At 43.7% G+C, this 24,710-nt stretch overlaps 1 protein-coding gene across 1 annotated transcript in view; it reads left to right on the top strand.

Annotated features, from left to right (window-relative positions):
* Nucleotides 1-24,710, top strand: part of LOC122804001 (protein mono-ADP-ribosyltransferase PARP9-like) — a 1,237,155-nt gene that overhangs the window by 778,449 nt on the left and 433,996 nt on the right. The gene's annotated exons all lie outside the window — the stretch shown is intronic.

The following is a 24,710-nucleotide window of genomic DNA, read 5'->3' as shown; positions in this document are numbered from 1 at the left end:
TTCCCAAAATGTAACCTCCCAAGAACCTATTTCTGAACATCTCATCTCTAACATAAATACCTTTTGTCTTAGGCACTCACTTTTTTCCAGCGTCATAAGAGTACATAAATATTTTTGCAGACATTTCATCGAAAAGATTCTAAATGATCTCAATTTTGTTGCACTCCCAGGATTAACATATATATTTTCCTCCATTAATCATCTATAATACCTTTATTTAGTAATTCACTCCATGCCTTTTTTAATGTTTATATTGTATTCAGTCTTCTCAAATACAATATTACCTTATTTGTTGTACTTGTTACTCTTTTCTGGCTACCATTTCTGTTCCAGCCTCAATTATACAATCTACTATTTGTCATTTAACAAAATTACTATCCAGCCTCCACATATCTTCCTTGGGCTCCAACATTAGATGTTAATATGTACCTTGCTCCAAGTCCAACAAATCAAAACTTGTCTCTCTCCATCCCATTATACTACTACATCTCTTATCTGGTGTCAGAATCTCAGGTATTTGTACTTTCTTCCCCCAATTCTCATTATATTTTATTCTGTGCTTTTCTTATTACTATATCTAACCTACTGATATTATTCTACTTTTTCAACATAAAAAACTTGCTTAATACTTGAAATGCTGCACACAATGCTCTTTATATTCTAAGATCTGCTCAACTGTCCACATGTGATTCTGTTACCTATGTCTTTCAGAGGCTTGTATATTGATGTATATTCCTTGTCCTGAGTCAAGTATGCTAATCTTAGTTAATTTGCTTTCTGCTGTGTCTCCAAAGTGCTGGAAGTCCAAATTATCCTGTTCCTTCAACAGTATTAGTTTTCCAATTGCACTCTTTCTCTTTAGTTATCCCAAAGAAACACCTTAGTTTTCTTTTTCATACTCTTAAGTATATAATATAATATATATTGGATCTCCTTCAAAACATGGAATACTCACCTTATCAATTCTGACTTCATCGGGCCAACTTCGTTGAATCTTCAGTATATCGAACACCCGGTACAATGAAAACAAACCCTGGGAAGGGAACCACTTTACTGCGCGGACAAAACAACAAACCGCAAAACAAAAAAGCCCTCCAAGTGTGGGGGGGGGGGCTTCTCCCCAGCATTACCAATGTGGGGGGCTCCACACCCACTAACTAAATATACCAACTCCAAGATCACACTACAGTGGAGGAAGGGCAAGGTTCACCATGGTGGCCATGTGGTTCCTTTCCTGGGCTTGTTTTTGTTGTTTCGGGAGTTCGATGTAATGAAAATTCAACAAAGTCAGCTCAATGAAGTCGGATTCTATAATGTGAGTATTCCATGGTTTGAAGTGAACTCGTGTGTGTGTGTGTGTGTGTGTGTGTGTGTGTGTGTGTGTGTGTGTGTGTGTGTGTGTATACATATATATATATATATATATATATATATATATACACATATGTATATGTATATATATATATATATATATATATATATGGGTGTAGGTTAGAAGATCGACAGCTGGGATTACCGACAACGCTTGAGCAGGCGCCAGATGATCGACACTTTCGGAGAAGACCGGCCTTCGGATGAAAACTCCGGCGCCAGGGATAGTGAGTTGGAAAGAAGGCTGTGTGAGTATCACGGTGGTGACGGACGTTAGGGTGCGACTAAGGTAAGTGTGGATAGTGACAGTCTGTGGGGATAGGGGTGGGTTAAGTGAGTTAGGGTTAGGGTGGGTTGGGTAAGTGTGCGGTAGTGGTATTTTTTGGGTTAGGGGCGGGTTAAGTGAGTTAGGGTTAGGGCCGGGTTATGTAAGTGTCTTGGTAGTGGTATTTTTGGGTTAGGGGTGGGTTAAGTGAGTTAGGGTTAGGGCGCGGGTTATGTAAGTGTCTAAGTAGTATTTTGGGTTAGGGGTGGGTTAAGTGAATTAGGGTTAGGGTCTTGGGTTAGCTGAGTGTGCGATCGCGGACCTTAGGGTAAGGGTTTGGGTTAGGGTTGGGCGTAGTTGTGTGTGTGAGGTTTAGTGTGGGTTTGTGAGGATTTTGGTGTGCTTGTGTTCTGTGTGTGGTTTTGGATAAGGGGATGTGTTTTGTTAGTTGATTGTTGTTATTGTGGTGTGTGCAGTGTGTGGGGTTTCGTGTTTGTGGACCGTCGGTTACTTGTTTGTCGGGCATGTGAGTTGTCGTGTTTCTGGTTTGTCGATAATGTGGTGTCGATGTTTTTGTTGTCGGTGAGAGTGGCTGTCGAGCTTATGACCTAGAACCATATATATATATATATATAAGCCTATACATATGCCTGACCTATGTAAAGAACTAGTAGGACAAAAACATTTTAATCATTTGTATCTTATTGTCATTGTCCAAAAATAATGACTTCAGTAGTCTTGTCTTTCTTATAATCATTTTTGTAATTTCTTTCTTTCTGTATTTTAGACCTTTGCCCATCACCTCATTTCATCCAAATAACTAAGAATCTCATCTTGCTATGACCTCACAAAAAAAGGGAATCTCTGTACCAAGTCATGTGTTGGGATGTAATTCATTGTTGTAGCTTTTTTTGCTTCATTTACTTTATATCCTGCTGTAAATTGAAATGTCAGTATGTCATACAGCGTATAACTTTTATGTCATATTCCAGATGGATAAGATGTAATATTATGTCAACTACAAAAATGTCTTTTTTTCTCAGTATTTCTCCATTCATTTCTAATTGGTAGTGGTTGTCAGTGTTAAGCAAAGAGTAATGGTAAAAGTGGACATTCCTGCTTAGTTTCTCTTGTAAGCCTAGATTCTTTCCACAGCTCACCACCACAACACTTCACTTCACCTTGAGCTCCTCTGTAAATATTAAATATTGATGTTGTTGTTTATGTTTGTTCATAGGTTCATAGGTTGGTACTAGGCTATCATCCCTAGGGCCTATACAAGCCTAGCATAACAATTCCCTGGCTATTTCTTTCCACACTATTTACTTCCCTGGACCCCTGTCTAGCAGGACGACTGACGTGATCCCCAGGGTGAATTTCCTTTCTCCCATCCAGTCGTCAAGGTTTCTTTTGAAGAGGGCAAAAGAGGCGCTCTGCTTGACATGTATGGGTAGTTTATTTCAAAGTCTGGGGAGTCTCTGGGTCAGAAACCTATCCCACCAACATGTTTTGTTTGTTGTGATGACAATGTTTACATCCCTGGAGCATGTGGCTCAGAGGGATTGGGATTTCTTTAAGTGTAGCATGTCCAATAGCTCTGAGTTTGACATGGCCTTGTATGTTAAGCAGAGATCGCCTCTGAGTAGATGATATGCGACAGAGTATAGCTGGAGTTTTTTAAGGCGGTCAGTGTAGGGCATCTGCTTTAGGCCTTTGATTCTTTTAGTGAGGTATTTCTGCGGCCATTCCAGTTGTTGCAGATGTCTTGAGAGGTACATACCAAACGGGGCGTTGTACTCTATAATGGGTCTGAGGGATAAGTACAGTGGGACACTGACCTCCTTTTTTCTGAATGAAAAGCCCTTAGTGATGAGGTGTGCCACATAGAAGGATTTCCTGACTGTTGTGGCAATGTGGTTATTGAAGGTGAGACCACTGTCCACCTGTGTCCCTAAGTCTCATCACACTTTCAGTGTTTAGTGTACTGCCACCTATGTTATAATTCACGGGTGCATGTTTTTTCCCAAAGGGGATAATTGTACATTTCTTGGCATTGAGCTTGAGCCCATGGCTCTGACACCAAGCATCTGTTTCTGTAAGGCCCTTTTGTAGAGTATCCACATCATTTGGGGATTCAATAATGGCTCCCAGTTTGCAGTCATCAGAGTCTCTTAGTGTTGGCCTGTACTTCAGAGAAGTAGATGCCAAAAAAGAACAGTCCCAGGACTGAACCCTGAGGTACTCCCCTTGTCTAGAACTGGATTTGGAGTCGGCAACTTTTACAGTGTGGGTTCTGTCAGTAAGCCAGTTGGCAACCCATCGAGTGATGTAGGGATTAATGCCCAGCTTAGTAAGTCTATCAATGATTCCAGAGTGGGGGATGGTGTCAAAGGCCATGGAGAGGTCCAGGTAGGCTGGGTGGACTGCTTTACCCTCGTCCACGGCTCTGGAGACTGATTCAAAGACGTCAGTCAGGTTCAGGAGGCAAGATCGGACCTTCACTAACCCAAACTGGGTGGGGTCCAGTGTTTGAAGATTGCCAGTGTCTTTGTTTATAAATTCCATGATAATATGTTCCATGGCCTTGCAGATCAGGCTCGTCAGACTGATGGGGCGGTAGTTCCCGGGATCCAAGTTGGATCTCCCCTTGTGGAGTGGGATAACTGTAGCTGTGCGCCACTCAGTGGGCATGAAGCCGGAGGTGAGGTTATGATTAAAACTGACACTTAGGTGAGGTGCCAATTCATTTTGTAGTTCATGTAATACACAGCCGGGGATGTCATCTGGTCCCATGGATGCTGTATTCCTAGCTTTGGAGAATGTGTTTTTTTACCTGTGTGGCCATTATTACCGGAATTTGGTAATCTTCTGGTATTGAGATGGGCCATTTAGGGGGTGAGAGGGGGTGAAGTTGGCACTGAATTGATCTGCCAGGATATTGTCAATATCCTTGGGATCAGTCTATTTAATGCCATTCTGTTGTAGCTCAGAGCAGATCTGAGCATTGCCATTTAGATTCTTGACATAGTTATAGAATGCCTTGTGGTTGTCTTTGGAATCCTTGCCAATTTTATTTTCATAACTAACTTTGGAGGATTTTATGAGGGATCTCAGCTTCTTACTGAGGCTGGTAAGGGAGTTTTTTTGCATCCTGGGATTTTCCTCTTTTCTGCAACAGTTTCTTGCTTTTATGGTAAAGTTTGTTTATGGCAGGGAACCATCAGATTGGCTTCCTTTTTTTGGAGGAGAGCATCTTGTTGGTATTTGGGATGGCACAATTTATGCATGAGTGGATGTGCTCGTACAGTGCCTTAGTTTAGGATTCAGCAGTCGAAATTTCAGTTCCCTTCTGCATGGGTATCATGAAGTTTGTCACTTTTGACATGAGTAGCATGAAGCTGGCTTTGGAGAAGTTTTTTATGGAGGTTTCCTTACTGGGGGGTGGGAGTGGGATGTGGATGTTAAGGGTGATTAGCTTATGGTCAGACCTGACCAATGAGGGGATGACCATAGGCATGGAGCATCAATTTCCCATGTTGCTAATGACCAGGTCTAGGTTACTGGAGCCCCTGATGGGACTATGGATTAGTTGATCCAGGGCGTTGGAAGTTATGAATTCCAAGAACCGTTGGGAAAAGGTGTTGGTACATGAGTAGTTTTCCCAGTTAATGGCAGGGGTAGTTGAAATCAGCCAGTATTAGGGTGTTTGGTTGTATCTTAATATTTTCCATATGTTTAGAAAGGTGTAGGGAGAATCTTGGGGCATGGTGGGGGATCTGTAGCAAGCTACAGTTTGGATTGCAGTCTTACCTAGTGTTAGTTGCACCTGGAGAATTTCAGACGCATTGTGGTGGGCAACTAGCCTAGTGGTGTGAATATCCTTGGTGAATATGGGCACTCCTCCACCTTCAGTGTTTCGGTCCTGGTTTGGTGGCTGAAAAGTGTGGTAAGAGTTGTAGCCTGGAATTGCAGGGGTGCTCTCTGGAGCATTGAACCAGGTGTCAGTTACTGCACAGCTATTGATGTTCTCCATTTTTAGGAGTGCATTGAGAGAGTGCATTTTGAGGTTTAGACTTTTAGCATTGAGTAGCATTACGTTCAGAATTTGCATGCTTATACCTGTTACGGTGGTGGTTTTGTCCTTTGAACTTTGCCTAAAAAAGGCACTATAGGGGTGGCAAGAGCCTTAGCCAGTAATCTGAATCCCAGGGGCGACAGGTGCAGACCATCTCTGGCAAAGCATCGTGGTCTGTCAACTATGTCGTCCCAGGCAGACAGATACTGGATCCCTTTTGAATGACACCAGAAACCTGGCCAATTGTTGAAGTCAGTCATTTTGCCCTTATATTATTGTATCATTCTGGGTGAAGGCAGGATGTTACTCAGGGTTAGGGTCATACCTGCCTGGGCCACATGATCTGAGAGCTCTTCCATGTCTCTTTTCATGTAGTCCAGGGAGGTACGTCTCAAGTCATTCACTTCAACATGGAGAATAACAGAGTCATATTTGTACTTGTGGAGTGACTTGAGTGCATGTGTTATGTGGCATATCCTGGCAACCCGACAGGCAGCTGATTGTAATTTTCTCCTTGTTCAGCCTGGTGAGTGGGGCATCAGTGTTCCTGACTATAGAGTCACCTATGACTAAAGTGTTAGGTACGTTGTCTTGCCTTAGGGGCTGTTGTTGGGTGGCACACTGGTGTTGTGAGCTATGTGACACTTTGGTTGTGATTGGTGTTTGTTTGCATGTCAGCTTCGGAGGTCCTTGTTGCTTGGGCAGGTTAATGTTAAGGGCCTTCACATATGTGGATTTAATGTTGCTATGTGTGGGTGTTGGTGGTGTGAGTTTAGAAGGGTTTTGTGTTGCTTGAGGTGTAGTGCGGGTGTTAACCTTCTCCTCTTGACTGTCTAGCACAATCTTTGGTGGAGAGAGCTTTGCTTCCAGTTTGGCTATGTAAGTGCATCTCTCACAGGTTGTAGTGTTGGGTGGTAGGAGGAGAGGGTTGTCTGTGTACATGAGGCAATTGCTGCATTACCCCAGTATGCCCAGATTCATCAGATGGACCGTAGAAATCACCGGAAGCTGACCCTTGGACAAACCTGGTTTGGTGCTTTTTTTGTAAAGTACAGAAGCTGTTTTCCTTCGCCTTAGCAAGGTACTGTGCAATTATAGGTTGTTTAGTGCCTACGATTAATTTATCCTTATTAACAAGGAAAGTTGAGTGCTTGTATCAGTTTAAGGCTACCAGCAGGTATTAGAGCAAGTGCTAGTCACAAGGATGCTTAAAGGTAAGATGAAAAAAAATGTTTTATCTTAAACACTGTGTGCACTAGATAGGTTAGATGTGAAAGTAGATAATTTAAGTTTTACCTGTCCAAAAAGTTAAGTTTTAGTAGAGTGTCACTATTTTTAAAACAGCAAGATAGATTGAAAGGGGGTGGTCACTTTTATATTCTGGTACTATGGAATACAGTAGGATGGCCAATAAATTTAAGTAGTTGAAGGGGAGTGATTTCACAAAATGATAATTTTGTGCTTACTCACACAAGCCATTGAAAACAGAGAGGAAATGAGATATATGGTCAAATTAACATAAGTGGCAGGCAACTAGAAAGACAGTGGTATTTAAGAACACGGCAGTAAACGGGTGGGTGAGTAAAAAAATTCTGCCTGACTCACAAGAGACAGAGCTGTGGTCTCTTTTGAAGTTTTAATATGCATTTAAAAGCAGAATACAAGTAAACACAAGGTAAAGAAAACAAATCACAGTATTCAAAATATAAAAAGGCAATACAGTAATACAAAATACAACAAATAAAAAGCAAACTAACCTTTCCTTCACAGCAAAGTGTAGCAGAGTCTGGTGAGCTTTTCTAGTAAAGCCAAATGTCTCAAAAGGTTGCTTCCTAAATTCCCAATTCCCTCTATCAAACACTTTTTCAGCATCCAAACCAATCAACATTAATGTGTTATTATGTTATCATCTATTGCATCCTTTTGACTCATAAGGATTCTGTAAACATTGTCAGAAGTTTTCCTACCCTCTATAAACTCACACATATCCAGGTTTGTTATTCTCAGCTAAATAGTTTCCATTCTTTTTGCCCAAGTTGTCATAAACACTTTGTAGTCATGACTTAGAAATTAAATTTGTATGTACGACCTCAGGTATTTCCCTTCTTTAGTATAACTGCTGCCATTGCTTCTTTCTAAGTCAAGAACACAGCCACACACAGAAAATATTGTTAAAAAATACTAGCCAGACTTTTATTATTTTCTAATTCTGTTTTCCCATATTTCTTTTCTAACTCCATTACAACCTAGTTAGGTTAGTTAACTTCTTCAAGAAGATCACACAAGCTGTTAACAGTGGACATTATTTTTTCACATCTTATTTGGATCTGGCAAAATCATTCAGCAAAATACCCCATGCTGGCATCATAAATAAGCTAAGTGCCTTACAAGTATATCATATGTGATAAAGTGCATAGCCAGCTGGCTGAAATATAGAACCCCTATAGTTAATATGGCAGGTGCCTCCTCAAACAGTATGAATGTAAATATCGGTGTGCCCCAGAGCTCAGCACAACACCTTTTTTGATATCTATTTCCTCAATCTCCAGACTAGGAATCAGGAGTTAAGTACATTTGCAGGTGACTGCAGATTGGGAATTATTCTCAAATCTACCTCTGATATCCATTTATTATAGCAGGAACTAACCCTTGTAAAAAAAGGGGTAAACTTAAAGAGAAAAAAAGTGTAGCATTATCACATTTGGTAAACAGTTGTCTCCCACGACATATAGTAGAGCCAATACCCTGCTACAAAATGATAATGTAGTCAGGGATCTTAGATCTTTTATTAGACCACGGTGTAGCAGTGGTGGTCAGAAAATCCTTGTATTTAACGCATGTGAAATCTAAAGCCATGTCATTCAGGTCAAAATAAGTTATCTCTGTTTGTGCAACCTTAAGTAGACCAGTTTTTGACTGCAATTCCCCTTTGGAGTGTACCTTTCTAAACACAGTGAAGAACTGGAAAGGCCCCAGGGGTTCTTAACTAAGAAGACTGTGATCTGAATTCTCTGAGATAGCAGGAAAGGCTTAAATTGCTTGCAGTGTGATCTATGGCAGGAGTTTCTCACTATTAAGGAACTCATGCTCCTCCAGCTCTTGTGTCTTCACAAGTCAGATAAGACCATGAATACCAGAAGCAGGTGTTTAAATCTTCCCCAGCACATAAAGAAAATATGCTAGATGGTATTCCTCTGGAACAAAAGTCCCTCCGATTTAAACAAATTTGATACTCTGGCATCCTTCATATTAAACCTGGATGATTGGATGGATACCCATACATTTATTCTGGGACTGACCTGCTTTGCCGTTCTTGAGAAAGGGGGAGAGCATGAAGGTGGATATTGGCAAAGCATAAGTTGTCTTATAAATTAGTTACAATGCACTTCATTTGATCCTATGACAAACTTATCACATGAATTTAACTTTTTTTACTAACTTTTATTTGACAGTTGTCACTAGCTGTCTAATACAGAGTCTGTATACATGTTTGAAACATAAGTAGCATGTAGGTATTAGCTGTCTTAACTCAGAATTCAAATATGAAAGGGGCACTCTACCAACTGGAAATGAAGTTCCAGGCTTTGGACAGAGAATCTAACATTGCATGAGGTACCTCCCAGTTTTTGACATCACTTTTTAGGTCAAAGACAGCCCCGCCCATAGCATCATCTTTCTTTTTCCAGTCCTGATTTTGTTCCATATGAAAGGAAGCCCTCTTATTCTTGGTTCTGCACTAGGGTGCTTTCAGTGCCATGTTTTTTTTTAATTAAACAGAATTATGTACACAGTCACTGCTCCAATTTATTTGTCATGTATCTCTCTCTCTCACACATACTTTTTTTTTATTATTAAATGAAGGAAATTGCTGAAGTTAACACCTTGCAGGTTAGTGGAATTTAGCAGGAACAGAAAAACAGTTTTGCATTAGAACAGTACCTCGCAGGATGCACAGTAGAAATCCCACCCTAACCAAGCCTCCAGGCCGACAATTCCTGGCAGGCTGTTGAATCTGTATGAATATTCATTGCTGTGGCGAACTGCACAGGCATGGCAAGTAGGCAGCACAGGAGTGCTGTTCTGTTTGAAATACAGCAACTAATGGTAGCAGGATAGGTTGCCCCCTGCAAATGCAAAGAGAAAAACTAATAAAAAAGCAGGGACAAAAGAAATAATTATTTCCTGGTTAAGTTTGCATTTGATATCCTTAGCAAGATGGTACTGGCTTGTTTAATAAAGGCTGCTTTAAAGGGTTGAGGTTGGTATCGTGCAGGAATGTTAAACAGTTTACAGGAGTACATGCATTATTTCACATGTGAATTACCATGCCTGTCAGTCATTGGGCATTTCCACTCCCATTCGCTCTGTCAGACCCTAGTGACATGGCCACATCTATGCAGAACTAAACTCAAGGTGCTGTTCTAATAGAAAACCATTAAAAAAAACTGTAGTATCTTTAACAGAAATCATTCATTCTTTCATTCCTTAAACACTGAATGAAAGTATGAATAAAATGTGCTCATTTACAGCATTTGTCAGCATTTGAAGAACTGAGCTTCTATAGCCACGCTTAGCAAACAGGCACAGACCATAAGCAGTCTTGTATTTCAACTTTTTACTCAATAATTCTGGGTAAAAGCCAAAGGGGGAAAAATAACAAAGGTAAAAAATCAGACTTATAGGTTCATAGGTTCATAGGTTCATACTAGGCTATCTGCCCAAGGGCATTTATAAGCCTAGCCCATAGTTATGTGGCTTTCGCCACCCCTTTAGTTTGAATAAAACTATGCCTATCATTTTTCTGTGCCTCTGTCAAGCAGTGACACTGAAGTAATCCCTGGGGTATATCTGCGATCTCCCATCCATTGGTCAAGATTCCTCTTGAACAAGGCCAGCGAGGTGCTCTGCCTCACATGTACTGGGATTTTGTTCCACAGCATAGGGAGTCTCTGGGTGATGAATCTGTCCCTCCAGCACGTTCTATTTATAACCGTGTCAAGGTTTAAGTCTCCGCCCTTGTGGTTCTGAGGGATCTAGATTTTTGAGGTGAAGCATATTCATCAAATCTGGGTTTGACATGGCCTTATATGTCAGGCACAGGTCACCTCTGAGCAAGCGGTATGAGACTGAATAAAGCTGGAGTTCTTTCAGTCGGGCAGCATAAGACATATTTTGAGACCCTTTATCCTTTTGGTGAGGAACTTTTGGGGCCTTTCAAGCTGCATCAGGTGTCTGGTCAGATACATTCGAACGGGCATTGTACTCAATCATAGGTCTAATGAGTGATGAGTACAGGGGACGATGACCTCCCTTGATCTAGATGTGAATCCCTTCATGATCAGGTGGGCGATATAGAAGGTTTTCCTAACTACTTTAGCAACATGAGTGTCAAAGCGAAGACTACTGTCAACTTGGGTCCCCAGATCCCTGATGACTTTTTCTGTGCTCAGTGGATTGTCACCTATATGGTAGCTAGGGGTAACCTTGTTTTTCCCGAAGGGTATGACTATGCATTTTTGGCGTTTAACTTCAGGCCATGGCTCTGGCACCAGTTATCCGTTTCTGTGAGGCCCTTCTGGAGGATATCTGTGTCAGATGTGTTTTCGACTATGGCCCAGTTTGCAGTCATCTGCAAACTTTGTCAGCCATAACCCTCCTGTGTTTGCTTGTACTTCAGAAAAGTAGATGCCGAACAAGAGTGGACCCAGGACTGAGCCCTGTGGGACACCACTTGTGACAGGCTTTGAGTCTGACATGGCTCCAGCAACTCTGACCCTGTGGGTTCTGTCGCTAGCCAGTTTGCAACCCATCTTGTGATGTATGGGTTTACATTCAAGCTGATGAGTTTTTCGATGATACCTGAGTGGGGTATTGTGTCAAGGCCTTTGCCAGGTCGAGGTAGGCTGTATGGACTGCCTTTCCCTCATCAATGGCCTTGGTGACTGTCGCAAAAGTCAACCAAGTTTAAGAGGCAGGATCTGCCTTTGACAAAGCCAAACTGGGTTGGATCCAAAGTCTGCAAGTTCCCTATGTCTTTATTTATGAGTTCCATTATGATCCTCTCCATGGCTTTGCAGATAAGGCTTGTCAAGCTAATGGGGCGGTAATTTCCAGGGTCTGTGGAGGCACCGCCCTTATGAAGTGGGACCACAGTCGCCGTGCGCCACTCCTTGGGTATGTATCCTGAGGTGAGGCTAAGATTAAACAGCTGTCCTAACTGTGGGTTTAATTCCTCGTTGAGTTCATGAAGCACACAGCCGGGGACACCATCCGGTCCCATGGATGCTGTGTTTTTCCCTTAGTGAGGGCAGTTCCCACCAGGGCGTTGGAGATGTTTGGGGAGCTGCAATCCTCTGGAATAGATATCTCTCCTTTTGGGGAGGGGAGAAGTTTGCACTGAACCTGTCAGCCAGTATGTTAGCAATGTGTGTAGGTTCAGTAATTTTCACATCATTTTGAACTAATTCTGAGCATATCTGGGAGTTTCCTCCTAGGTTTCTAACATAGCTAAAGAAGGCCTTATGATTGTCTTTAGAGTCCTTGGCGATTTTTCTCTCAAAATTTGCCTTGGATGATTTTATGAGAGCTCTTAGTTTTTACTTATAATGATCAAAGGTGTCTTACCTTTCAAGGATTTTGCTCTATCTTGTAGTAGCTTCCTCCTTTTGTTGTAGAGCTTGTTTATGGCTGGGGTCCACCAGACTGGACGCTTGCCTTTGGTACAGAGAGTCTTAGTTTTGTTTGGGATTGCCTGATCCATGCAGTCCTGTAGGTGCTGGTAGAAGGCATTTGTAAGTGATTCAGCGGTTAGAGTAATGTTTACCACTGGCTCAGGGGCCTTAAAGGAGACCACACTAGTTTTTAGAAGTGTGAAATCGGCTTTTGAGAAGTTTTTCACTGTGGTCTTTTTGTTTCAGGTGGGGCGGGATGAGGACCTCCAGCGAGATTAGTTTATGATCTGATCTCACCAGTGAGGGGTATACTTCCGGTGTTGAACATTTTGATCCCATGTTCGTGATGATGAGATCAAGTATGTTTTCACCTCTTGTGGGGATGGTGACTAGTTGTTCCATGGCATTTGAGTTTATGAACTCCAGGAATCTTTGGGTTAGAGTGTTCGGCTTGAGTAGTGTTCCCAGTCTATATTAGGGTAGTTGAAGTCACCTAGTATGATGGTGTTTGGAGATACATTTATCCTCCAATGTTTTCAGGAAGGCCATGTGAGGTTCCTGAGTTTGAGAGGGTGGCCTGTAACATGCTACAAATTGCAGAGCAGTCTTGCCTATGGTTAATTGCACCTGGATGGTCTCCGATGCATCGTCGTTGCCACCAACCTTGAGGTGTGGGTGTCCTTTATGAATATGGACACCCCTCCTTTCTTAGTGTTGTCCGGATTTTGGGGCGGAGCATGATATGAGGTGAAACCTGTTAGTGCTGGGGTGCTCTCAGGAGCCTTGAACCAGGTTTTCTGTCACAGCACAGACATCGATGTTCTCCATATTGAGAAGGGCCTCGAGTGCGTGCATCTTGAGATTGAGACTTCTGGCATTGAGCAGCATTACCCTTAGTTTTTTCCTTTTGGTGTTCTAGGGTGGTAGGTTTAGAATTTGAGCCTTGCCTAAAAAGGCACTATGGGGTGGCAAGAGCCTTTGCCAATATCCGGAAGCCCAGGGTGACAGGTGCAAGCCGTCCCTTAGAAGCAGCGTGGCTTGTCCAGCATGTCATCCCAGGCAGACAGACATTGGATCCCCTTTGAATGACACCAGAATTTAAGCCAATTATTAAAGCTGATCATCTTATCACTGTATTGTGGCATCATTCTAGGTGAAGGTAGGATACTGCTCAAGGTCAGGGTCATACCTGCCTGGGCTACATAATCAGAGAGCTCCTCGGCGTCCCTTTTCATGTAGTCCAAGGAGGTGCGTCTCAGGTCGTTGACACCAGCGTGGACAATGACTGAGTCGTACTTGTACCTGCTGTTGAGAGACCTGAGTGCTTGCGTTATGTGGCGGATTCTAGCCCGACAGGCAGCTTACTGTGACCTTCTCCTTACTCAGTCTGGTGGCGGGGCGTCAGTGTGCCTGACTATGGAATCACCAATGACAAGTGTGTCTGGCATTTTGTTTGGCCTTAAGGGCTGTGACTGTTTGACACTCTGACTGTGTGGTCTATGTGTTGCATGTGTTGGGTCGTGAGGTGGTAGTTGTTTGGGTGTCTGCTTTGGTGGCCTCTGCTGTTTTGGTAAATTTTTGACCAGAGCCTCCGAGTATGTCTTTGTGTGAGTATGTGTATGATTTGAAGTTGTGATGGTACCATGTGTGACTGGGTATGTATTGTGTGTGGTTGCCTTCTCCTCCTGTCTGGTCTTGCCAGTCCTATGTTGAGAGAGCTCAGCCTCCAGTTTGGCCGTATAGTTGCATCTCTCATGTATTTGTGTTTTGTGGGAGAAGGAGAGGATTGTCTGTGTACATGAGGCAATTGTAACATTGCCTCAATATTCCCAGGTTCACCAGTTGAGCTGGAGAGGACACTAGCAACTTATCCCTCGACATACTAGAAGTAGTAGATAAAGAACTTTCAAAGGACTCCGGGGAAGTGGGTTTTGGGCTGGTGGGGTACTATCTATAATAAGAGTGCTTTATCAAGGTGCAAGTACTGTAGGAGTAAGTGCTAGGCTTTACAGATAGAGAATAGTCTACTTGGGAATCAAGTAGAGATGAACTTTTCAGTTATAGGAAATGCTGGTTAGATCAGCAGTACAGTTTAGCGTGTTTTATTTGCAATTTGCTTAAAAGTTAGAAAAACGATGGGTTTTGCATCAGTAGACATTTTCTGAAAGCTAAGGAGCTCAAAACTCTAATGCCTGACATTATTAATTTGGTTTAATTAAGCACACGCATACACAGATGTAACATGCACCTTTTTTTAATGAATGAAATTGCCAAAGTTAACAGTTAACCTTGCAAGTTAATGTAACTTGGCAGGGCAGCAAAACTCTTATTAGCTTTAACAGAAATCATTCATTCTTTCATTCCTTAAACACTGAATGAAAGTGTGAATGAAATGTGCTTGTTTTGTGGTATTTGTCGGCATTTGAGGAGTGGAGCTTCTCTAGCCACACTCAGCAGTCCACTGCAGTCAGCAAACAGGCACAGACCATAAGCATTCTTTCAGTCACCTTTTTTGCATCATTCTGGGCAAAGCTTGGGGACTAACTAAGGTTAAAAATTGGACTTCATGTAATTCACTTAAAGGTTCAATGAACAGCAGGTTTTGCACCAGTATGCATTTTCTGAATGCTAAACTGTAGGATGATGATGCTGTTTCTTTGAGTGCATTCCTGGAAAAAGTAGTTGCCTTACGATAGTAATGCTTTTTCAGATAACTGAGTAGGGCATAAGAGTCCAGAAAGTTTAGTCTCCATGAGAAACTGACAAATACATTTAATGAAACAAATATGACTCATTAATTGGCAGAAAAATGCTATTAAATGAAAGGAGGAGGTTAACCTTTTTGGAACAGACAGAGCGAGTATAATGAAATTATGTTAATGAAAGTCCATGATGAGGAAGAGAATATGGAAATGTGTGTGTATGTATGTCTGTGTGTGTATGTATTATACACACACACACACACACACACACACACACACACACACACACATTTTTTGAGAGTCTGTGTGTACAAGGACATGAAAGGTGAAAAATTAGGAGGTTAAAAAAAATCACTGACCTTACAAAGGATAACTTAAGTATGACTATTACCACTGATGAAATAAGGAGAGGGAGAGTGGAATCAATGCCATGTGAACAGAGTATTGATTATGCATTTTACAAGAAAATGAGTAATGATGAATTGGATTTTCCTAAGGTTACAAATGAGTGGGTTATTTAAGGCATAAAGTCTAAAAATGTGTTTCTAGTTCATGTGGAAAATAGACAATAAAAAAGTGATCAGAAACCTAGTTCATTATGTCATACTGATCATAAGATCAGGATGAGTAGTTTCATGTATGGCTTAATAATGTTGTAAAACATGTTAAGTGATGGTATATATGGGATAAAGGAAGTGGCAGTAGGAAAATGTTGGTAATGATCAAGGAAGTTGTAGATGAAATGATGCAGAATAATAAAGAATGTTAACGTATTTCATGCAAAATTCAAAGGGTTACAACAATATAGATGACAGACAGTTATAGGTTATTTTGAAGACTTGTGGTATTCTTGAAAACTTATTTGTGTAGGATAGTGTATGAAAATGCAATGACTAGAATATTAGCAAATTGTTAGATCTGAAGTAGTTAACTTCATTTGTTCATCAACCTGTGGGTATCGGATCCGAGCCGGCAGCTTTAAACAGCTAAGATCCGAACTCCAAGCTCCTTCCCCTTACCCATAATCCCCTGCCATCCCTCTCTGAACTCAGATCTCGTTTGCCACTGTTGAATCAGCAGCTTAGAACGAGTTCCAGGAGTGGGAGTTAGTCATCTAGTGAGGAAAAAATCCTTATTATCTACCCTTTTTTTTCTTGTAGCCAAATTGCTGTTGTGTGTGTTGCTCCCTAGTTAGAATTTTTAGTTCTAAAATTTGTTAACTTGTTATCTTTAGTGTAGTTTAATTTCCTCCCCTCCCCCCGTGTATGTGAAGGCGTGTGTGTTGGGCCTTGTGTTTTTTTAGTCAGACTATGTCTGAGGCCCCAAAAACCTTCTTCTCTAAATGCACCAAGTGTGGCCATAAGCTATCCCCAGCGGATGGCCACACTCGGTGTGTTATCTGCCTTGGGGTTGACCACCTCTCCTTAGGCTGCACTATTTGTGCAGCCTTCAACCCCAGGGCCCTAAAGGATAGGAAGTCGAAGTTGATTCTGGCGGGACTTTTGCCCCCGGACTCGGCTTCATCCTCCTCTCCCTCTGTGGCACCTGCCGCGGCAGTGCCTCCTTCCATCCCTGCTCCCCTGGCCGAGACTCATCCTCCCAGCTTAGGCCAGGAGGAGAGGGCAGCAAGGCGGGAAAGGAAAAAAAGAGAGACATCACAAGCGGCGGGCCGAGTCTTCCTCCTCGGCTCCACCGGCTAAACAAGCAGCCTCTCCCAGGGCTTCCAGGCCTTCTCCTTCCCGGCTCCATTCATCTCGTTTCTCCCCGGAGCCGGAGGAGGAGACCCGGTCGCCTTTGAGGTCATCGAGGCAGCACTCCCGGCCCGCCTCGGTGGCCTCTTCTAGGTCCACCCGAAGCTTGTCTGATGCAGATATGGACCGGATGATGCGTAGGTTCCTCCAGGCCCAGCTGCAGATGGGAGTGCTCCTGCCTCCCCCCTTCCGGGGGGGGGGGGGGGGCTCCACCCCCTTTTTCGCCCCGATTGCTCCTTCTCTGACCCACTTCCGGGGTTCGGAGCCTTCAGATCCGAGTTGCATAGGAGCCGGGGGAGGTTTGGCGCCGATAGTACCTCGTACTTCGGCTCCGACCACACCCTCGAGTTTGTCGGGTCCCTTTTCGGATCCGAGCTCTCGGAGCCGAGAGCTGAGCTTCGGATCCGGAGGTGTCAGTGTGTCTTCGGCTCCATCTCGGTCTGAGCATACTGGCCCTTCGAATCCGATTGCTTCTGCGCCGGCTCCGATCCACACATCGGATCCAAGGGGACTGCTCCTGGATCCAAGAGAGAGCAGTTCTCCTTCAGCGTTCGATGTTGTGGAGAGGGTATTGTTGAGGGATTTGAGTCCCCAGGCTCCTTCTACGGTTCCACCCTGCACTCTCTCTCAGACAGGCCTACCTTCCATCACCCGGCCGCAGGGACAACCTGCGCCTACATCCCAGATGGTTCCCTTGGAGGAACAAGATGTGGTTGGTGAGGCCTCTTTGGACAGCCCCCCTGAGGAGGTTCCTCACAAACGTAAGTGCAAGAGGAGGCACTTGGACTCACCTGAGTCCTTGACGGAGGACACAGACTTAGAGGAAGGGGAAGGTTCCCCAAGGTCAACCCCCGAGGACGTCTCCTTCGGAGACATCATGGAAATGCTTCGAATTAGAGGGGGGTGGTCAGCCCAAAAACCTTCCTCAGATGAGTCTGTGTTTCTGGAGGTGTTTGACGCAGGCCCATCTACCTCTTGGGTGTCCCCTCCCGCCGATCCCCTGGTAGATCTGATTACTACCAGGGCATGGAAGGAACCGGACACTGTGGAGCCCATTCCTAAGAGACCAGATAGAATCCTCAGTCCCCCCACTGATAGGACTGTTTGGAGCAAGGGTGCTCCAGTAGATGCCCTGTTGGTGGCGGCCGCCACCAAGAAGGAACTAGCCCAGGAGAGTTCCTCAGTCCACCCTCCTGACAAGGAGTCTCGGACGATGGACCGCCTGGGGAAGCGGATGTTCGCTTCAGCTACCTTCTCCGTAAGGTCGCTGAATTATATGGCACACGTGATACGACTCCAGCGGGATCTCATCAAGGAATACACTGGGTCGCCCCCAGAGTCCATATCGGCCGAGGATAAGAAGGTATTCTCAGCTCGAATGGCCACTCAAGTCCATTTCGAACACCTCTATGCGGCTCCTTTCCCATGCTCAGGAAGGAGCCGCTAGAGCTAGCGGAGCGGGCATTGTGTTATGACGACATGCTTGGCTCCGCCTTTGCGATTTTGTTGAACCCTTCAAGGCGTCCTTCGCAAATGCCCCATTTGACGGTTCTTCGCTATTTGGCAAGACCATCCCCGATACGCTGATCCAGAGAGAGAAAGACGGGAAGGCATTGTCTGCCATCGGAGTCCGCTTCTTGGCTCCCCAGAGGTCCTTCTCCAGGAACCAAAGGGGACAGAAGAAGTTGTGGTTCCGGAAGTCTCAACAGTCCCGTTTCGCTCCGGACCCCTCGTCCTTCAGAGGCAGAGGAGGACAGGGTGGACGCCGGCCCAGAGGCAGAGGGGGACCGAAGAATTTTGGGTCGAGAGAACCCTTTTCTGATCGGCCCACGCAGCAGCCCTGAAGGGTTACCCGACTGTTCCACTCTGGAGGCAGTCGGGGGGCGCTTCTCGAGGCACCTAGCAGTTTGAGAGTCCATTACAACAGATCGTTGGGTGCTTCAGATCATATCCAGAGGTTACAAAATTCCCTTTCTGTATCCCCCTCCCAGACCCCGGAGCCTCCCCGATGTCCCACCCAATCAAAGGGAGGCAGCAGCCACAGAAATAAACCAGCTGCTAGAAAAAAGAGCGATCCAGCACGTCCCCCAAGACCAATCCGGATCGGGTTTTTACTCCAGGTTCTTTCTGGTGCCAAAAAAGACGGGGGACTTAAGGCCAATCCTCGACCTGTCCTTTCTAAACCTGTCAGTGTCCAAAGAGAAGTTCCGGATGGTCACCATTCAATCCATTCTCCCACTCTTACAGGAGAACGACTGGATGTGCTCGATAGACCTCAAGGATGCGTACTACCACATTTTGATGGACAGACGATCCAGAAGGTTTCTCTGCTTCCGGCTAGGAGCCAGCCACTACCAGTTCAGGGCCCTTCCCTTTGGTCTCACCACAGCCCCAGGGTGTTCAACAAAGTTTCGGCAGTTTTAGCGGCCCACCTGAGACTCCAGGGAATACAGGTCTTCCCGTACCTGGACGATTGGCTCCTGACCGCCCCACCAGGCATCTATTATGTTCAGCCAGAAATTACTTCCTTCACTTGGCCTCCCGGCTGGGAATCAACCTCAAGAAATCTTCCCTTCAACCAACCCAGATCTTAGACTTCATAGGAGCCAGGTTAGACACAAATCAATTGAAATTCTTCTTAACTCCGGACTGGCTTCGAACTCTGAAGCTCCACGTACTGGCCCTTCTACAATCCTCGGCTCCTCCAGCGGAATTGGTTCTGAGGGCTCTAGGTTCCATGGCGGCAACAATCAATCTGCTACTTTTAGCGTGCTTGAACATGAGGATACTACAATGGACCTTGCAGGTTCAATGGTCCATCCTACAACATCCACTGAGTTCACCCATTTCCCTCAGCAGGGATTGCAGGAAATCCCTGCTCTGGTGGATCCAGTCCCCAGACCTCCAGAAAGGGCATCTCTTTTCTATGTCCTCACCTCTAGCCACGGTGACTACGGATGCTTCTCGCCTAGGGTGGGGGGGGGCACTGTATGCGCAGAACCGTCCAAGACACGTGGACCCATTCAAAGACCTTGTTGCATATCAATGTCCTAGAGATAAGAGCGATGCTTTTGCCGTTGCAAGCACTCCAGGCCCTTCTTCCCTTAGGGACAGTTGCAATTCAGACAGACAACATGTCAGTAGTCTGGTATATCAACAAACAGGGGAGAACCAGATCCTACCCACTTTGTCGAGAGGCCATGAGAGTTTGGGAATGGGTGATCTCCACCAACCACTTTCTCATAGCGACGCACATTCCGGGTCGGTCGAACATTTTGGCAGACAGGCTGAGTCGAACGATCCTCTCACCGTACGAGTGGTCTCTGAACCCCAGAATAGCGAAGCAAATCTTCCTCAAGTGGGGTCAACCTTGCTGCGATCTCTTCGCGTCTCCTTGACATAAAGTGCAGCGACTTCGCTCTAATTCCCCACCAGGGGAATTCCCCAGAGACGCTCTGGTGCATGTTTGGCCATCCGGTCTACTTTATGCTTATCCCCCTCTTTCCCTAATGCTAAAATTCTTGCAGAAAGCCCGTTGGTTGGGGAACAGAGTGATCCTCATAGCCCCATTCTGGCCTCGTCAAACGTGGTTCCCATGCCTAGGGTCTCATCTAGTGAATCCTCCATGGATTCTAGATCCCACCCCGGATCTGATCTCTCACCCACTAGGATTATCAACCCCAAATCTGGACATCCTCAAGCTCACAGCTTGGTTGATCCAGTTCCAGTAATAGCTAGGACTCCCGGTATCTCGTCCTCTGTTAAGGCTATTTTAGTAGCCGCTCATAAACCTACTACGAGAAAGGTTATAACAGCAAATGGAAACGCTTTACAATCTGGGCAGAGCATAGAAAATTGGATCCCTTTACAGCTTCGATAACAGCAGTATTAGAATTTTTGTCAACTTTATTGACCAAGGTGCTAGCTCTTCTACGGTCAAAGTCCAATTAGCCGCAATTTCCCATTATCATGTGGGAAGTGATCTCAGTCCCTTAGCCTCTTCCAAATTATGTAAGACTTTCTTAAAAGGCACTTTCCTCTTAAGGCCTCCCGTTAAAGACACAGTCCCTCCATGGGATTTAACCCTTGTTCTCCAGTCTCTGACGGCCCCTCCATTTGAACCTGCAGCTTTGGTGGATCTAAAATATTTATCTTGGAAGATGGCCTTTCTCATTGCTATCACTTCGGCTAGAAGGGTTTCGGAGCTTCAAGCCCTTTGCGCCAAACCTCCATACTTGGTCTTCCATAAAGATAGAGTTTCCCTCAGGACCAATCCCTCCTTTCTACCCAAAGTTGCTTCTGAGCCCAATATCAATCAAGCTATTAATTTACCAGTTTTATTTCCAAATTACCAAAACAGGGGTGACTACAAACTACATTCTCTGGATGTACACAGGCAATTGAGATTCTACTTGCACAGGACCGCTGAACATAGGAAATCTGAGCAACTCTTTGTATCCTTTGCTAAATCCTCTTTGGGCAAACCAGTATCAAAAGTTACATTGTCCAGATGGATTTCCCAATATATACTTCTTGCTTATAAGAGTTCTGGCTGGCTTGAACCTGAAGGAGTCCACGCTCATTCTACCCGATCGATTTCTACTTCTGCTACCTTTTGCTCCAGAGTGTCCTTGGATGACATTTGTTCAGCAGCCACTTGGGCTTCATCCCATACTTTCATTAACCATTACAAGTTGGATATAATTTCCAGAGGGAGAGCATCCTTCGGTTCTCAGTGCTCTGAAATATCCTTCCATGAGGACCTCCCAAGTTTGGGTAGCTGGGGACTCTGTCCAACAGGTTGATGAACAAATGAAGTTAACTACTTCAGATAAAGAAGTTATGTACTCACCATAACGTTCCATCTGAGTAAGTAAACTTCATTTGTCAGCAACCAACCCCCCCTCCATCCCCCTAACCTGTAGTGCGTCCTAGAAGTATTTCTTGTCCTTTTTCTCCAGATAACACCAGGTTAGGATGTGCAGGTGATCCTTTGTTTTGTAATGTTCTGTGTTACTATAGCAAACTCGATCTGAGGTCAGAGAGGGATGGCAGGGGATTATGGGTAAGGGGGAGGAGGTTGGAGCTCGGATCTTAGCTGTTTAAAGCTGCCGGCTCGGATCCGATACCCACAGGTTGCTGACAAATGAAGTTTACCTACTCAGATGGAACGTTATGGTGAGTACATAACTTCTTTTTATCAGGGAAATAATGTTAAGAAGGGATTTTGCCAGGGTTGCCTAATGAGTACAGTATTGCTGTAATAATTATGTGTAACATGTGGGTTAGTGATATGAAGCATCTGTGTAATATTTTGGAAAAGGTCTTGAAATTAAATAAAGAGAAAAGTAAAGGCTTGGAAGATAGGGGATAAATATTTCAAAAGAATGAAGGTTGATATACTACAAATTATTTCTGGAGATAGACATGATAGTAGAAAATGGTAGTACAAGAGGCAAGGGAGAAAGTCTATGCATGGAAGATATATGATATATCTTTTTATAAAACGTATTTTTAGTTCATTTAGTGACATTTGGAAAATTAGGCTATTTAGGTAGTGTACTCATATTACCTAGTGGGTTAAAAATAGAATTGTTAGAACTAACTTTTTATGTTATTTGGGGGGGGGGGGTCTAAACTGAATCTGGTAAAAAAAATAGTAGTAATGTTTATCATTAAAGAGAGATAGGTGGTTTAGGATTAGTAAATCATATTTTATATTCACTACATTTATTTGAAGGTTTTAGAAAATGTTTATAACAAAGATACAAGTACTGTAGAACAATTTTTTTTATAAAATATAGGGGTATTTTGGAGGAGTTACAGTCTAAGAAGAAATAAGAGTGATGGCAAGAAGGGAGGAGAAGGGGATGAATATATGAGTAAAATCAATTAATTAAATAAGCATATAACAGATGTAATGGAAAACAGCAGAAGATGCTATGAGACCGCAATGGAAAAATGTTATAATGTTGATATGTGAAAAGGATTAAGTAAAGAAATTAAGAAGGCTTTCGTCACCAGAAAACAAGGTCTTTCTTTCTTTGGAAGCTATTAATCAATAAACTTACAATTAAAGCAGCTATGGAATATCAGCAGTTATCAGAAAGATTATTATATGAGTGCAACTATGTTCTTTTTAGTAGGTGGAGAGAAAAAATTCAGATGGTTACTTATTTGGAAGCAAGATAAGCCTGAAAAAATTGTTTTGAAAATGATATGGTATATTTGATTAGCTAGCTGCAATTGGGTATTGTACAACAAGAGACAAAATGACCACCAGTTGTCCAGTTGCCTAGCTTTGGTTACCAGCGATAGATCTGTTGGGCGGAAGCTGGATGTAAAACCAATCAAGCTGGTAAACATTAACTAAGAATTGCTACACTCTGTGTACTTTCACTTACAGGATGCAGCTTGGAAATGGATGACACTGTAGTATGGAGAAGGCTGGACATCCTATGTATCCAAGAGACAAGATGGAAGGGTAGTGCAGCAAAGACACTTGACTTGGGATCCAGAGTTTACTACTCAGGAGGAAGACAGACTAGAAATGGTGTGGGAATTGTGATGAGAGACTGCCTTCAGAAGGTAGTGAGGAATATCATCAGAATTAGTGACAGACTCATGGCAGTCTGAATCCAGTGTAATGACAGAACAGTATTCATAATCTCAGCCTATACCCCACAGCAGGGCTGTGATACTGAGGAAAAGAGTAAATTCAGACAGCAGATGCAGGACCTACTAGATACAGCAGGACAACATGAATTGGTATTGACAATGGGTGACCTGAATGCACACATCGGGACAGACAGAACAGGATATGAGGACTGCTTGAGTCCATGGATGGGGCAACAGAAATAGTGAAGGGGGAGGCCTTTCTAGACTTCTGTCTAGCACATGACTAGATTGTGGCTAACACATAGTTCAGCAAGAGACACAGTCATAAGATCACATACAAGAATGGCCAACATGCAACTTGAGTAGACTTCCTCCTAGTGTGGATAGGGCACTGAGGTAGAGTCAGCAATTGCAAAAAGTCATCCCCAGTGAAACAGTCGGCCCATAGCATAACAGGCGATGCAGTGGTGAAGCAGTTAGCATTGTCGCCTCTCAGCAGGAGGTTCTCCGGTTTGATTCCCTGCTGGGGTGCCTTTTGTGAGTAGTCTAAATCTCCTTCCTGCATTCATATGGGTTTCCTCTGGGTGCTCCTGTTTCCTGCCGCATTCCAAAGATGCATCTGGGCATTTCTCCTGGTCCTCCACTGAAAATAGGCTCTGTCCCAGTTGGACTTTCCTGATAAACAAATGTTAAATAAATAAATAAAAATAAACCGGTGGTTGCTACAGTCAGTTGCAGGTAGTGGACAGAGAAGGCTATAAGGTCAAAAGACAGTATGCTGAAACCTGGAAGTTAACTGGAGAGAAAACACACAATTTCAAGGAATTACTCGGGGCTCTAGCACTTCTGGAAGAGGAGAAAATAGGTGGAGTTGAAGAAGAATGGAAGCGCCTCAAAACAGCATGTGTGAGGATTATAGAACAGATAATGCGGCCGAGCCAGATATGGAAATAAGGTCCATAAGGAAAACTGGTGGTGGAATGCAGAAGTCCAGGAATTCATCAAAGAAAGGAGGAGTGCAGGAAAAAGTGGAAGACAGAAAAGATACTCCAGTCTAGGAATGAGTACTGGTAGGCTAACATAAAGGCTAAGAGAGGAGTTGCAATAGCAAAGAACAAGGTAGAGGCACTCTACCAGCTTCTGGAAAGTGACTCTGTGGATGGAACAAATAAACTATATCAGGTTGCAAGAAAAAAACAAAGATAAAGAAGATAGTCAGACACCTTTCATAAGGGATGTCAGCAACAATCTGCTCAC

The sequence above is a fragment of the Protopterus annectens genome, chromosome 6.part0, assembly GCF_019279795.1.
Source record: "Protopterus annectens isolate FY-2018-M chromosome 6.part0, PAN1.0, whole genome shotgun sequence".
In the NCBI taxonomy this organism is placed as follows: Eukaryota; Metazoa; Chordata; order Ceratodontiformes; family Protopteridae; genus Protopterus; species Protopterus annectens.
The sequence above is the reverse complement of the archived record's forward strand: the minus strand, read 5'-3'. Positions and strand labels throughout refer to the sequence as shown.